This window comes from Crotalus tigris, unplaced genomic scaffold (assembly GCF_016545835.1).
Source record: "Crotalus tigris isolate CLP2741 ecotype Arizona unplaced genomic scaffold, ASM1654583v1 scf7180000019969.279234, whole genome shotgun sequence".
Taxonomy (NCBI): Eukaryota; Metazoa; Chordata; class Lepidosauria; order Squamata; family Viperidae; genus Crotalus; species Crotalus tigris.
Genome location: NW_024097798.1, coordinates 216,766 through 233,585, shown reverse-complemented (window position 1 = coordinate 233,585; position 16,820 = coordinate 216,766). Strand labels below are relative to the sequence as shown.

At 37.9% G+C, this 16,820-nt stretch overlaps 1 long non-coding RNA gene across 4 annotated transcripts in view; it reads right to left on the bottom strand.

Moving 5' to 3' along the window:
* Positions 1-273: 273 nt before the first annotated feature.
* The window catches only part of LOC120318012, a 121,673-nt gene continuing 105,126 nt past the window's right edge, over positions 274-16,820 (bottom strand). For all 4 annotated transcript variants that reach the window (XR_005559387.1, XR_005559386.1, XR_005559385.1 and 1 more), the window contains 3 exons: positions 9,702-9,919; positions 1,280-1,520; positions 274-573 (listed from right to left, as the gene is read on the bottom strand). This is a non-coding gene — a long non-coding RNA (uncharacterized LOC120318012). The remainder of the gene's footprint in view (positions 574-1,279; positions 1,521-9,701; positions 9,920-16,820) is intronic.

The following is a 16,820-nucleotide window of genomic DNA, read 5'->3' as shown; positions in this document are numbered from 1 at the left end:
CTGGTTACAAGATGCCGACAACGCCCAAATCTCCCTGCCTCTTTTATAGGCGATTCCCGGGCCAAACTGCAACATTTGGCGCACTCGCACCCGCGCATGCGCGCGAGTGCTGGAGACAGCCAGTCTGGTCCCGGGCAGCTTGCACCTGCCCAGGACCGTTGCAATGCCCCGAGCCTGCTTCCACAGGCTCAGGACATAACAGTGCTTTTCCAAAAGGCAACTGGACTTGGGTTTTTTCCCTTGAAAATGTTTCGCTTCCCATCCAAGAAGCTTCTTCTGAAGAATGAACTAAAGAAGCTTCTTGGATAAGAAGCAAAATGTTTAATACCTACCCCCCTTCAAAAAAAAAGTTCAGTTGCTTTTTTGAAAAGTACCTTTGAGACAACCATGACTTGGATCATTGAGACTCATCATAGATATTCCTCCATAGAAATGCATTATGGATTTTTTCCCCCTCTCCTCTGCAGTCAATGGCTTAATCTGGCCTGCTTTCAGACTCCACATTTCTTTTGTTGTCTTCTTCTGCCACATCTAATTCCTCTCACTCAGTTTAGTTTTCAGAAAGTTATCCTGCTGATAGACAGAAAGACAGAGATAAACAAATGTAAATTTCTCTCCAACATTCCAAGGAAGTGGAAAAAATAACAGAATAGGGAAAGCAGGCAGAATAAGCTTCTAGAATTCTTTCCAAATCCTTTACAGTGGACATCGGAGGAATCTGTATTTTTTTAAAAATAAAAACACAAGCCTTGGCCTATCTTGTCCAGTGTGGCCAACCAACTGCACAATGAATGCCCCTAGTTCTCCACCAGATGGCATTAAAGCTAATAACCATTGATCCTCATGACTGCCATGAAGTGATCCAATCCCGCCCTCTCTTTTTTTGTTAAGCCAGAGGAACTGGCATCCATCACCAGCACCAGATTCTCTATGTAATGAAATAAAGGATTGCTTCTCTCTGTGTGAATGTGCATGAGAGAAGGAAAGAAAGAGATTTACTTATTAAATTTATATGCTGCCCCTCTCTGCATATGGGTTGCCTCTTATGCATATTTAATCAGAGTTCAAATGTGTTGCCACTTCACTATGGATCATATGACTATGGAGGAAAATCAGGAGGGGGTTAGCAATATAACAAATTGAGCCAGTCTGCTCTAGTGATTAAGGCACCAGGCTAGAAACCAGGAGACTGTAGGAGCATTAGATATGATTGCTGCCTTGAGTTATTTATAAATATAATAAAGGCAGGATAAAAACAAATCTTTAAAAAATCCCATACCAAGCTAGTACTAAACTGCTTCTCCCTTAGGGATGTAGAGGGGTGTATTTTCCTCCAGGAATCTTTTCTTCTGCACTTTCAGTCAGATCTGGGTCAATTTTGAACTAGCTATTTCTTTTGCTGGCTTTCACAGCGCACCAAACTTGATCCTGTTGTGTTCAATTTGCGGAGACTTAGCCTGCTGATGGATTATGATGTCCTTTTCATGATTTCTTTCCAACATTATGTTGTACTGAAAATACTATAAAAAGAGAGAAAAAAAGAAAAGGTTACAGGACAAAAAAAACTACATACAAAAAACAGCTTCTAGGTGTTTAATCACAATATTAAACCTTGGTCAAACTCAGTAGTATTGATCAGTTTTTTCATTAATCTGTAAAAAGCCAGTTTGCAAGCACAGCATGAATACTATAGAAATCAATCCAAGATCATAAATATTAATGTAGCACTGTCTTTCTACTATAAAACAGTAAAATCTGAAATGGTATAGGGTCTCCTACCTGAGCAGGGGGTTGCACTAGAAGACCTCGAAGGTCCCTTCCAAATCTTATTCTGTTGTTGTTGTTATTATCCTCAAGCGAACATTCTGTTATTCTGTTCTGTTATTACTATCATTTTCTTTATGTCTCATGCTTAATAGATCCCTAGTTGTCTATCACATTTACATCTTAAAATATATTACTTTACAAAACCATATTAAGGAACTTATGGCTATGAAACCAAAATGGGACGATAGTGTGGCAAGTCCATAGAATATGCACAAGAATCCCCTCCATTTCTACTTCCAGTATAAGTGGAGACCTTTTAAAACATCTTCTGAATTGTCCAATAAATATGAGAAAATGTCTTTATTTAATGTCATCTTAAGATAATAGGAAATATACATTATTCAAGACTTTAATCCTTGTTTGTTATTATGAGGAATTCCAATTCTTTATTCCAAAATTCTTGCAAATATTATGTCCATTTTAACAATACTTTTTAATTTGGAATAATCCTGAACACATTTCAGTGCTTACAGTAACTCAGGAGTTTTAGATCCTGCAATTGGATTAACCTCTGAAATCTAAAGTTGTTTTGATTGGATATATTACGATCCCTTAATCTCAGATATCCCAATTCCTCTTGCAATAATTTAAGGGTTAAAAAACTTGATTCAAAATTAGCTAATTGCAGTATTAATACTCATATTAGTCTATGAATTGAAAAAAAACAGTTTTATCTGTAGTTTCTATATTAGGATTATTCCAAAACATGCTTATGATATCAATGAAAGTCAATGTTATACTTCTATTCTGAATTATTTTAAATAAGTCCTGTAGTCTTTAATACTGCAAATGTGGTATTGACTAAATTATTCAGTTATAGTCTGGGTAGAATACAAGTCTTTTAAATAAATAAATAACTAAATCTTGGTGCCAAGGTATTAAAAAATAACTTTTTAATTGCACCCAAAATGATTTGGGACTTGTTCAGTTGGATTAAATAAAGAAATGAAGTTAAAATACTTTGCAGAGATAAAGCCAAAAGTTATGAACATCATAACTCTGTTGTCATAATTTAAAGAAAATTTTCAGGTTCATCTTTCCCATAAAAACTTTCCTACACAATCATTTTTTGCCAAATGTTTCTGCTACTTCCATTCCCTTGATTAAAACCTCTCCTTTTCATTTTCATTGCCTTATGTTATTTGGCAATGAACTAGGGAAAATAATGTCCCAAGTAAAATATGTGAATTTAATAAATAAAACCATGATAGAAGATTAGAATGATAGATATAACCTTGTTTTATGGCGCTTTGCTTTACTACACTTCTCAGATATTTCATTATTTTTTACAAGGCCCCACACCAGGCAAAAGATTTTAATTCATTGAAGGCTCAGATGATAATTGGTATTTTTTAATAATAAAGTGTTTTTTAAAATTAAGGTATGTATGTTGGTTTTTTTTAGACAAAGTGCTATATTGGTCAGGAACTGAACCTGCAATATTTCTGAAACATGCTTATACATATTATCTCATTCCATTCTTTACATGTGGTGATATTTGGGAACAATTCAGTTTAAGCTGTGAGAATATATCTGTGCACTAACCTAGAAAGTAAAACTAAGGACTGTAGGCTCATATTTGTTACCTCTCAGGTAGATTACAGGTAGTCCTCGAGATATGGCAGATCACTTAATGGTTGTTCAAAGTTTTGTTCAAAGTCAAGACAGACACCCCCACCCCCCCAAACTAAAAAAAAAAGTAGTTTGGAAACCTTTTTGTTGCCTGCCTGCCTACCTTTAGGACTCAGCTTCTGCATTTGGTGAGCATTTGTGCTGTGGCCATGTTTGCTTTTGGTCTGAACTTTTTTTTTTTTCAGCTTCTCAAATGCAAACAGGCTGCAAAGAGATAATAATAATAATAATAATAATAATAATAATAATAATAATAATAATAGTGGGAAGGGACCTTGGAGGTCATCGAGTCCAACCCCCTGCTCAGGCAGGAAACCCTATACTATTTCGGACAAATGGCTGTCCAGTCTCTTCTTAAAAACTTCCAGTGTTGGAGCATTCACCGCTTCTGGAGGAAGGTTGTTCCACTGATTAATTGTTCTAACTGTCAGGAAGTTTCTCCTTAGTTCTAGGTTGCTTCTATTCTTGATGAGTTTCCACCCGTTGCTTCTTGTCTTGCCTTCAGGTGCTTTGGAGAATAACTGGACTCCTTCTTCTTTGTGGCAGCCCCTGAGATATTGGAACACTGCTATTTATTTATTTATTTATTTATGAGACTTATATACCGCTTTAAGTGCAAGCACTCTCTAAGCGGTGTACACCAGTAAGCAATGTATATATATATTTACATTGCCCCCAACAATCTGGGTCCTCATTTTACCTACCCCGGAAGGATGGAAGGCTGAGTCAACCTTGAGCCGTGAGATTTGAACCGCTGACCTGCTGAACACAGTCAGCTAAAGTGGCCTGCAGTACTGCACTCTAACTGCTGCGCCACCTCGGCTCTTTGGCTATCATGTCACCCCTCATCCTTCTCTTCATTAAACTAGACATACCCAATTCCAGCAACTGTTCCTTATATGCTTTAGCCTCCAGTCCCCTAATCATCTTTGTTGCTCTTGTCTGTACTCTATCTAGAGTCTCAGCATCTTTTTTACATCGTGGTGACCAAAACTGGATGCAGTATTCCAAGTGTGGCCTTACCAAGGCATTGTAGAGTGGTATTAATACTTCACGTGATCTTGATTCTATCCCTCTCTTTGCTTGTTTGTTTCCTTTCCTCTACTGTACTCTTCAGCCTGGAATCGCTCATCAAGGTAAGCGGTTTACAGAATTTGTCATTCTCTTTCCATGCAGGCAGGTTGCTTCCCCAAAGGCTAGCAACAGCCAGGGGAGGTTTGCAGTTTCCCAATGGCCAGCTGATTAAGGTAGAAATTTAGCCTGCAAGCTTGGCATCATCGGTCAAGCATGGAGGCTTGTTTGGAACCCTCTCTGGCATTGCAACCCAGTAATGGACCCTAATCTAGCTGGGCTCTTTCCCCCTGATGGGCTGCTTTTGGCTTTGCAAACCCTTTGGCTGCTGGTCTGCCTCCTTTATGGACCATCTGGGGTCACTTAACGGTTGTCACCATTTGTGTCAAGCACAGGAAATCAGAAGAGAAGGCAATTCAACTGAATACAGGTTTATTGTGTGCTAACACTCCCTATAGGAATCTGAATTACTAACAGTCAAAGCAAATTGGCGGTAGATCAGAATCAACAGAATTCCAGATGGGCTGAACTTAGATCTCCTATGCATGGGAAGGAACTCGTGACTAATGATGTGCTTGACCCCTTCCCCCGGGCTTAGCCTGGTCATCTCCTAGATCAGGGGCAGGCAACCTTGGCTCTTTTATGACTCGCGGACTTCAATTCCCAGAATTCCTGAGCCAGCTATGCTGGCTCAGGAATTCTAGGAGTTGAAGTCCACAAGTCATAAAAGAGCCAATATTGCCTACCCCTGTCCTAGATTGTTATCCTAATGACCAGGCTCTACTATAGTTGTAGGTGGAGGACTACCTGTGTTACAGCATCTTGTGTGGAGAGTTCCCTTTGAAGATTGCTGAAAGCTGTAATTGGTATAAAATGCAATAGCCCATCTTGCCTTATGTAGGTACTATTATACATATATAATATTATGAATATGCTTCCGAGAATCTAATTCTGACTTATCAAGTATTACTACTAGTTTCAACTTTCCACATGCCTTATGTAAAGTTATTGAGGTTTCCCCTGTGGAAGATTTAGTGGGGGAAAGTAATATTTCTCAGTGATGGCCCTGATCCTGTGAAACAACCTTCACCTTCTTGTAAAAAATTGTGTAATTTCATTTCATTTCTATCCTGCCTTTATTATTTTTATAATCAACTCAAGGTGGCAAATGTATCTAATGCTCCCTCTTTTTCCTATTTTCCTCACAATAACCCTGGGAAGTGAGTTGGGATGAGAGACAGTGAATGGACCAAATGCCCTCTCTGTGATACTCAGGAAAGTAGAGTTCAAGTTCATCAACAGCACTTCCAAATTTTAAAATCTTTGTGGGAAGGAGCTGCCTCCTTGTGAAGGTGTATTGTTAGGTATGTATTGTTTTATTTTGTAGTGCAGTATAAAATAAAAAGAGAAATAAATACATGTAAATGATTGGTTTGATCATTTTCTTTGAAGAAGTGATTTACTGTAAATAGACATGCATAGAATCGTGCCAAAACACAATACAGTGTTAATTATCAATAACTATCCAATTGATATGGTTCGGTATTCCTCTCATGGTGTATATTTTAGCTTCATCCATGTATGTATGTATGTATGTATGTATGTATGTATGTATGTATGTATACGTGTATGTGTATATTTCAGGCTCATTTGCCCTCATCAGCTAGTCACACCCTTCAGTTGATATATATATCAATATTTAGTAAACAACAGCACTAAAAAAAGTGACTTATGACCTTTTTTCACACTTACAACTGTTGCAGCAATCCCATGGTCACAAGATTTATATTCGGATGCTTGAAAACCGGTTCATATTTACGATGGTTGCAGTGTGCTGGGGACATGGGATCCCCTTTTGTGACCTTCTGGCAAGCAAAGTCAATAGGGAAGCTGCAGTGATTCACTTAACAAATGTGGCAAGGAAAGTCGTAAAATGGGGCAAAACTCACTTGACAAATTTCTCACTTAGCAAATTTTGGGCTCATTTGTGGTTGTAAGTTGTGGACTAACTGCATATAGAGGCAAACTGTTCTGTATCTAACTATTAAAATGGCAGAATGTTCCAGAACAATTCGCCAACATGCTGGAAATGTAAAAAAGTACATGAAACATATTAACATTTATGGTGGACGTGCCAAGTTGCGAAAAAATACTGGATTACAATAAGAAGATGGATCGAAGAAATAATAGACCAACCCCTAGACTGGAAACCAGAGATCTTTTTGCTGGGTATTTTAAACAGAAAATATAGTAAAGAAATATGGTACTTAATTTTACATATAATAACGGCGGCAAGAATAGCATATGCACAGTGCTGGAAAAATGAGAATATATCATCAGAGGAAGAAGTGATAAGAAAAATCCTGGACTGTGCTGAGATGCACAAATTAACAAAAGAGATAAAAGAAAAGGAAGATACAGAGTACTATATAACATAGAACAAGTGGTATGACTGGTTGGAGACTAGAAATAATAGAGGAGAATAAATATGGAAAGGTCAAAAGTGAAAATATGTGTATAATAATGTATAATAATAATAATATGAATTATTCTTAGTAAGAAGTAGAGTATGATGGAAGAAAAATGTAAATAAGAAACAACAGGGCAATAAGGACAAATATTCTAAAGAAGAATAAGGGGGGGGAATGTAAATAATAGAAGATTACCATTACATAATCGCTGTTAAAAAAAGGGGAGGAGTATATACTGTGTGTGTATGTGTGTTATGTTTTGTTGGTTCAAAAATAAAAAAATTTAAAAAAATGGCAGAATGTAAAAATTATACTTACGTTATTTTAAGCTTGTAGGAAGACAGTTGTACAAGGGGGAAAAAGACAAGAAAAGAAGAAATAAAACTTAATTTTGATACCGAGAGACATCTTAATATTGCCTTATTTGCAGAAAGACTTTGTAATGCGCACAGAGCTTTGTCAGGCCTAGAGTCCTTCATTCTAATCATGTTGCAACTGATCTCTAGGAATGCCCAATGCCTAGTGAAATTGTTCTAATGATTCATTTGGAGAAGAAGCTGAGATAATGCTGGGATCAGATAACTCCGATATGTGTAGAGAAGGGAATTTCCCAAGCTTTTCAGCTAATTCTTTTTCACGGATGGGAAACATTTTTTGTCAATAAAATCGAAATATTTGTCTCTTAAGGAATCTGTTCACAGGATTAGGCAAGAAGTGAGCTTCAGGCTATACAAAATTACTGCTTTTCATGGATCTATGACGCAAGACATGATAAAAAATGCACCCAATGTTTTTCTCTGGATGAACATCAGTATTTTAAATATGCAAAAGAGAAGTTTCATACTGGGTATGGCTTAACACAATGCACTATTCTGTAACATGGTTGGCTTGGTTTTGGCCTAAAGTGCCAACTTAGACTTAATGATTTATAAAACAGGGCTTGTGGTTTCACATGATCTGTGAATTCCACTTTTATAACCAGGTTTTCAAACTGTAGCTAATGTAGTCCATGACTGCTTATCCATGACCACCAAACCTGGTGGCGTTATGCTAGCAGATGGGGAACTTGACTTATTAGTGATTTTTGCCTAATACATCATTCTGTATGACATCCCACAGGCTACAAAATGTGAGGTCTTTTGTTATTATGGCTATGGGGGCCTACTGTAAATAAAAGAAATCAATAATTTAATGTTTCCACGTAAAATGAACAAAGCCAATGGAGTGATGTAGTGGCTAAGATATTGAAAGTTGAATTGGGATCAAGTAAGGCCTGTCATTGTCTCTCAGTCCTGGATGTTAGACTGGATGCTATATTTGTAAATAAATAAATAGGCTTCTCTGTCAGACCCAGCGCACCGCCCACCCTCCGGTAGCCCCGTTACCAGCCCGTGCAATGGCAGACAGTCCACACAGCGTGAGAGAGGTCCCAGCAGCAGATCCGGTGGCTCTGTGTTCCGCCCCGCCATTACAGCTGCCGAGTTGGTCGACCGGGATTCCCAGAGCGGCAGCTGATTAGCCATGTGACCAACTAACGTCTTAGGGAGACGCCCAGATTAACCGCTAGTAATTAACAGCACGGGGCAAAAAGCGGCGAACGAGAGTGAAGCTGCTTTATCGTCATTATTTCTATTGGACTTTACAGTGTCGCTGGGTCTGTCATTAATGGACGCTGGGACAGAGGGCTGGGCGGTAGAGCGGAGTGTTGTGGGCCTTGTTAATTTGGCTTCTATGTGTGGGGCGTAGACTGGGGCAGTAAAGCGCAGCATTGTTAATTAGTTTATTGGTGGGGTGTGGCTTATCAGCTGGGATTGGGCGAGGCGAGGGTGGAGTATGATCACGGGTGGTAATTGGAGTGTGTGATCTGGGCATGGTAGTTGGTTGTATTTAAGGCACTGGAAGGAGGTTACTTCCAGTGCTAACTTTATTCCAACACAGTGCATTAAACTTGTTGGTTGTTCAATGTTCCTGTTTCTTGACCTTTGTGAAGCTCAACCAGGACGTTCTTACATTCTCTATATGTATTGTTGAAAGGATGAAATGAGGGAAAATGCAGAAAGGCAGAATGTAAATACAATATTAGCAAATGAAATGGCTTCCAGATTTCAGGCAAAGCCATTGAGCAGTGATGGCACAGTCGTTAGAATGCAGTATTGCAGGCTAACTCACTGCTCATTCCAGAGTTTGATTCTGACCAGCTCAAGGTTGACTCAGTCTTCCAAACTTCTGCGGTTGGTAAAATGAGGACCCAGATTGTTGGGAGAGGTCTGTAAAGTACTATGAAGCGGTATATAAGTCTAAGTGCTATTGCTATTATTGGTTACAGCTATATCAATCAGCCTCTCTTTCGGGCCTTTGTAGATAATGTGTTTGTTCAAAAGAAGTGATGATCTCATTTTTCTTACAACTATTCATGTGAAGGTGCTACTATTCTTTCCAATGAAATTATCTTCCTAGGATTTGGAAGGCTATTGTTCTAGCATGCTACCAGGGCTTTACGTAATTGTGTGACAGCATACATCCTCTCTATGCTGAGATTTCAGGTTCAGTCCTAGCTGTTTTTGGACAGGTCTGTGAACTCCTGAATGATTGATTATTGTCAATGCTGGTTGAGGATGGGCAAACTTTTTTCTCTCTCTCTAAGGGTTGCATTTCTTTTGCAGGAAGATGCAAGGTAGATCACATTGAAGCCAAAAATACCTCTGGTGCTCTTCCCCTTCCCTCTTCTGGAACTCCTCTTACTGTACGGTCTTCTCTGTTCCTGGTGGAAAACAGGCTCTTCCTGGGTGTTTGGAATCACTTGCTTGCAGAGCCCGTGTGAAAATAGGTCAAGGAGCACCAACTTTGCTGGGGTTGCTCATTCCTGGAGCAGACAGGAGGGAGCTGGACTAATAATCTGACTTGAGATAAGCAACTTTCTGCAATACCAAAGAAGAGCACAAATTATGGCCATTCCCAATTCCAGATATTACTGTAATGTACATTCTTATTTAGGTATCTTTAGCTAATTCTCCCTGTGTATTACTTTTACCTGATGTTTGCCTGACAAAGAGTCAACAAATGCCTGCTATATTTTAATTTAGAAGGTAATGGATTTTTTTTTTAGTCTGCTGTCAAATCTTTTGAGTACCGTAAAAATGTATACAGCATTGATATTTTGAGCTCAAAACAAAACTCTATGTTTGGAAGTTTATTCCTTACAAATTTTTGCTCTAAAATTGAGTATTTTGTTCTAAATTGTTTCAAAGTCTTCTGCATTGGTTTATGTTTGGCCTTTTAAATTACCAAACTTGGGAGACTTTGAAAGAACATCAGCCAATAAAGCAACAATAACAAACTGTCTGGTCTGAAGACAGGACAAAGGTTAGTAAGGTAATCACATGTTCAGAGACTGGGACAAGTAATTTTGGACATAGAAAATAGATGTAATCCAGTCTGATTATTAAGTTTACTGTTATTTTAACTGTTTTCTATGAGAAAGTTAGAGTTTGCAGATAAAATGGAGCATAACTCACTTAACAAATATCTTGTAGCAACATAAATTTTGGGCTCAATTTTGGCTGTAAATTGAGGACTATCTATATATGATGAGCTTTCCTTTTCAATAAATTGTCAATTATAAAAAATATGCATTAAAGATGAAGTTGCAATGCATTATTAAGTTTTCAAATTGCCAAATTATTTATTACATTCATATTCCAGGTATCTGTTTAAACAATTCTCAAGAAAGACTGCATGTTTTAAAAATAAAAATTATAAAACATAATAAAAAGAATGAAATCACAGTTCAACAATAACAAGTTTGGTGAAAGATATGAGTTTTCATAATTTTCCTAAATATTGGACGTGTGTGGAGCATAGGAACCTCTTTGGGAATATTTTTTGTATCCTGAGGGCCACAAAGGAAAACCTTTTCTTGTTAAGTGAGTTTTAAACAAAATAAATATACAAACACTGTTTGTTTTATTTCTTGATTTACTTGTTACTTAATTGTTTCTTTCATGGTTTTCTCTGAATTTTTTAAAAACAGTTTAAATATGCTTTTAAACATCATCTCTTTGGAAAAAATTTCTTTAAGTTAACTGGTTACCTATTATTCAGTAAGTGGCATTCAGACCTAAAACAACAAATGGCAATTTTGCCTTCCATAAATAAAGAAAACACAATATGCTTCAAATCTTCCATGTCAGGATGCCTTAAGTATGTAAGCTATAAAACTTCTGCTTCTTTTTTCTGCTGACTTAACTCACTGTGTGGCCTTAGCTAATCCATCCTTCTCTTAATCTTATCGTTCCATCAACAATATGAGATTGAGCTAATTGATTTTTTAATGTTGCAGAATTCATTGAGACCATGTATTTGGCAGCCAATATGTTAACCTGATTTATACATCATTCTAAGGCATGCCTTAATTTACTGTGAACTGATCACACTACAATTGGTTGGCTATATAAATATGAGGAATAAATAAATTCACATGTCATACTCAAGCGTATACCACAGATATATGCACAATGGCTCTGGTAACATACAAAAATCAAGTAAACATATAATGGTTTGCAATATTGTGTAAACCATGTAGCGGAATTCCCTTGGGATAATCTATTAATTGGACTTAGTCTTAATACAATGTATAAATCTAGTCTCTCAATCAATCTTAAGGGTTTCTATTCAGGGTTATGATTAAGATAAATTGGGGGAGGACAGCATCTGCCACATTTGGCTGATTGAAATCCATCCAGCCACCCATAATGGATGGGTATCCATTAAAAGCATCCAATGCTTAGAAATATGCTATATACACCTTATGTTTAAGTACTTTAGTTCCATTCTTCATCTCAAAACAGGTAGTCTGCAACTTACAACAGTTTATTTAGTGACAATTCAAAGTTATAATGGCACTGAAAAAGTGACATGATTTTCAGTTATGACCACTGCAGCATCCCCACGATCATATGATCAAAATTCAGATGCTTGGCAAGTGACTAATATTTATGATGATTGCAGCGTCTCGGGGTCATGTGATCACCTCTTGCCACCTTCTGACAAGCAAAGTCAATGGAACAATCGTATTCACTTAACAACCAATGTTACTAAATTAACTACTATGGCAAAAAAGGTCAAAAAATGGGACAAAATTCACTTGAGAAGTGTTTTGCTTAGATCATGAACAAGAAACTGTTATTTTTTTTGTTTCAGGAAAACAAGGTTTAATGCTGATGTGTTATTGTGCTCATTGGACGTGTGTGCTGTCAATAAAAGACAGAAATGCACCAATGAGGGACAAGTTTGCTGTGTTGAAACCACTGGCTTTTATCCATATATACAAGTGCTAAGCTGGTGCTTTTTGCTTAGGCTTGCTTCTCTAGCAGATCCTAAAAATGAAGTGAAGGCATTTTGAAAGGCTTATGTAAAGGAGGCAGAACTTCTAATGTCTTTTTCTAGCAGAGGTTTGCTGTACTAAAATCAAAAGGGTTAGATGCTTCCTGGTAACTGGGTTCATAAATCACAGTAAGTCATGTGGTCTGTTCTTCATTTAGTATGTAGCATGAAGTCAGTCAAAGTTTATACACTAAGCAAACCACGACTTTGTGCGATATGCGAAACCAGTTAGTATAATATCAAATTGCAAAAGTAATCACTATGACTCTGTTTGAATTTCTCAATTGTTGTAGAGTATTATGGCTGAATGCCATGGTGAATAGCTACAGCCCAGTGCATTATTAGAAATTATTGCACAGGCAAGACACTCTACACATGAATTAATATTAATCATGATTCAGCAAAAGTGCCAGAGATACCACACCACACCACATCACAACTGATGACAAACTGACGCTTTGCACTTTCTAAATATATTTCCAAACTAAAAAGCAACATGACCTGATCAAGATAGAATAATCACATTTGGGAAGGTTAACACCCAGCCTTCTATACTCTATATAGAATACATTCTATGCTCAAAATGAAGAAGTCCAGACTTACCATCTTTGCTAGGCTTAAGTGAGCCCTAAACTAAAATGTTCCAATGCCAAACAATGGAAGACTGCTGATATTGCTCATACAGCCATCATTTCTACATTGTCTTGATGATTGGGATCCTTATCAGTAGTAAACCAAACATTTGCAAACACCAGGTTGTCAAATACTATTTTATTTAGCATTGCTAAAATAAAAAGTCATTGCAATAAAACACGATTGTGTTGTAAGCCTTTTGGATGAAATGTTTATTTCATCAATCCTTCAACATGATGGAACTGAATAGCTCTAATAAATCCAAATAAATAATATTACTTTGAGGGCTAAAACAGATGTAGTATCTTTCATGCAATTAATATTTCATGAATGTTTTAAAATAATAGATGCAGGCTGGATTAGAAACAGGGATCATAAGACAAATTATCTATTTATTTAATATCAAGTATTCATATATTTGCTAAATATATGAGTACAATTATATCTATACTCGAAATAGGTCTATACTTTCTCGGAAATTCTTCCTGGACATCTGTTCTTTCTTCTAGTTCAGGATTGGAAATGTAACTAGAAATTGCAGGAAGCAGCTACTTTACAAGACAGCTCCTGAGGTTCTGCAGCACAATTTTGTTATTCAGATTCCCCAGCAAGCTATTATGGTTGGTGTGGTATTAACAACCAGGAGAGAGTTCCCTGGATTTAAAGCAAGTGGGTCCAACCCGTGGCCTGCATGTGGCCCTGGGCAGCTAGTAATGTGGCCCCACAAGATCATAATGTTTATATATAGCACACATTAACTATATTATATATTTTATATGCAGCCCAAGACAATTCCTCTTCACTCAATGCAGCCTAGGCAAGCCAAAAGGTTGGACACGCCTGATTTAAAGTCAAATTTCTCCTCCACAAGAGCAGAAGGAATGCAATTGAGTGGGTTGTGGTTTATAGCTACAGCAGCCTTCTTGGATTTATTGCCCTTTGAATTTACCAGATCTGTTGATCTTCATCCTCCAGAATTCTCAGCACCAACCTGGCTGAAATTAACAGACTCAATATATTTGGAAGATACCAGAATCAATACATGTCCTCCTTCAGATCTTATTTAGGAGGCAATATGTGCCTCGGCTAGTCACATTCTTAATTAAACGAAAACAAAACAACTGGGGATTAAAGACTGTCCACCATGTGTGTTCCTTAATAAATTGAGAAAAAAATATATTAAATTTCTTAAATTATTTTCGGAAACATGCTGGAAATGGAACATTTGGAAATAACATACGATATGTGGATGTAGGTCTAACTTTTCTAACAAAATCTTTGGGAAGCTTCTTCATAGGGAAGGAGACCTTTGTTCAGTGGTGGGATTCAGCCGTTTCCCACCACTTCGGCAGAACCGGTAGCTAATTTTTTGTTGCCCAGGCCCAGAGTGGACTTCTGGAAGCAGCATCCACACAGAAAACCAATTGTTCACATATCTGAATCCCGCCATTGCCTTTGTTACTTTGGGCCCTTTGAAAAAAAATTTAGATATGTGATTATAATAAAGAAAATTAAAGCATGCCCAAGAAAATTCAAGGTCTATTTTGGTCAAAAAACAAAACAAAAACAATCCCAAACAAAATTTAAAAAAAGTGGTACTAGTTTAGGTCACAGATAATACATTTACTGCAGGGGTGTCAAATGGGTGGTCTGTGGGACGGATGCGTCATGTTCAGGCAACACCCACCTCTGCTCCGCAAAGGCAAAAAGCATTGGGATACATCACGTGATATGATTGAGTTTGACACCCGTGATTTAGTAGTATCCATGTCTTTGGACCTCAGTGATGAAATCAACAGATGATTTGCTTGTATGCTGTTTTCAAGTGCAGATTTCATTTCAACTTATTCAGACCTGCTATTAACTAACCGAGTGCCATACTCTTCTTTCAGCTTAAGAGTGAACGCATCAGAAGGAAAGGTGGGCATGATATCAGTTGAGTAGAGTTATAACAAATTAATGAACAGATCCTGGATCCAAACTTCATAGGCTGGAATAAAGCTAGAATCCAGAATGTGTACCTTAGTCAGGTTTAAAGCCATAGACATAAACTGTGGACCATATAAGGCCCTTGAATATATCATGGAAAAGATAAAATCATGATTTTGGGCTGCTGTGATTCAAGGACTGAAGTCAGAACTGTTGAGTCCTCGAGTCAATGGCGAAAGAAGAGCACATATTCTGATGGTTCTAACAGCTTTTATTCTTTTCAGCTCTCTCCGACACAACTCAGAGGCTCGCAGGCCTCTCTGCCTCCTTTAATAGAATCCCCGGGTAAAAAGGTAAAAAACTGGCGCGCTTCCGCGCCTTGTGCATGCGCGCAGGTTGGCACCACTCAGTCTGGTCCCGGGCAGCTTGCAACAGCCCGGGACCATTGCAACGTCCCGAGCCTGCTTCTGCAGGCTCAGGACACAACAAGAACTATGCATATATTTAATAATTAAATTATTTTGTAACTGCCACTGACTTTCTCATTAAAATCTAAATGCCAAATTACACATTCTACATTATGTATCCCTGTTTTAATTTTATGGGGAAATTGCCTAGGGTTACTATTTAAATGTACATTTTTGATAGAAGTTGTGCTTCTTAATAAACTATACAATGGTTAAGAAAGATTGCACTGGGTTGTCACACTTGGTGGCCACCATGCAGGGTTTATGAGCCAGGACTTGAAGCTGGAAGAACCCAAACCAGTCTGTGCTGTTTTCTGATGCCCTGGGAAGGGGCGGAACAAGTATAGCTATGGGGTTTACAAGGGCGGTATTTTAAAGTGACACTAACCATTTTCAGTTAAACTGGAAAAGGTTATTTTTAAAGTGTATGTAGAAGACAGTAATGGCTAACTACTTCCAAACTGTTGCAAAGAAAACAAGATGGATGTGTCCAGGTAGCCACTAAATATGTGAATTAAGCAAGTTAGTATTCTTCAGGTCAAATACTGTGCAAATATTGACAATCCCTATCAAAAGCCAAGCAGAATCTATTAATTTATGGAAAGGACAGAGGAAAAAATGATGGGCTTAAGGCACTGTAAAGTGCAAGAAGAGGACTACTACCCATAGCTCTTCAGGGAAAGCACAAGCAATGGTTTCATTTTGGCTTCATTCATGTCTGCAGTAAAGAGTCTTCTGTAGCTGAGCCATGCCTATGAGATTTGTGCCAAGTCCTCACCTACGAGTCATGTGAAGCCCTATGAAGTCATGAGATCAGTGATTCACTGCCAAATCCTGGTACGGGAGCCTGACATAATGTGGCTTACCTCACCAATTTTACTTAACACTAAGCCGGGTCTGATCTGCTTTGTACCTGCATGGGAGACCAACAGAAATCAGTACAGGTAGTCCTTCACTTATGAGTGGTTGCTTAGCAACTGTCCAAAGTTATAATAGACCTCCCTGGAAGTACTTATGACCCAGTTCTGAAGGCCAGGTCACATGACTGCAACAGGTGCTTGGCAACTAGCCCTCATTTACAGCTGTTTGCAGTGTCCTGCAGTCACATCTTACAACGCTTTTGCTGAAAACTGACATTTACCTCTGTTTTTTGGCAAAACCAGCCCATAGCAAATCATTGGTTTGCTTAATGATTGCTGCAATGAAGGATTGCAAAAGTGGGTTGGTCATGTTTTATGATCATCACAACTATAATGGGGATGGGCAGGCCCCATTTTGGTCATAAGTCAAGGACTAACTATATGTAGTAAAAGGCTAGCCCAATGCTTCTTTTTTATTACCCAAAGCTGCTTATCAGAAAGTCTTTAAATTTTTCCCGTTGTGATTGGATAATGAATTCACGTGCTGT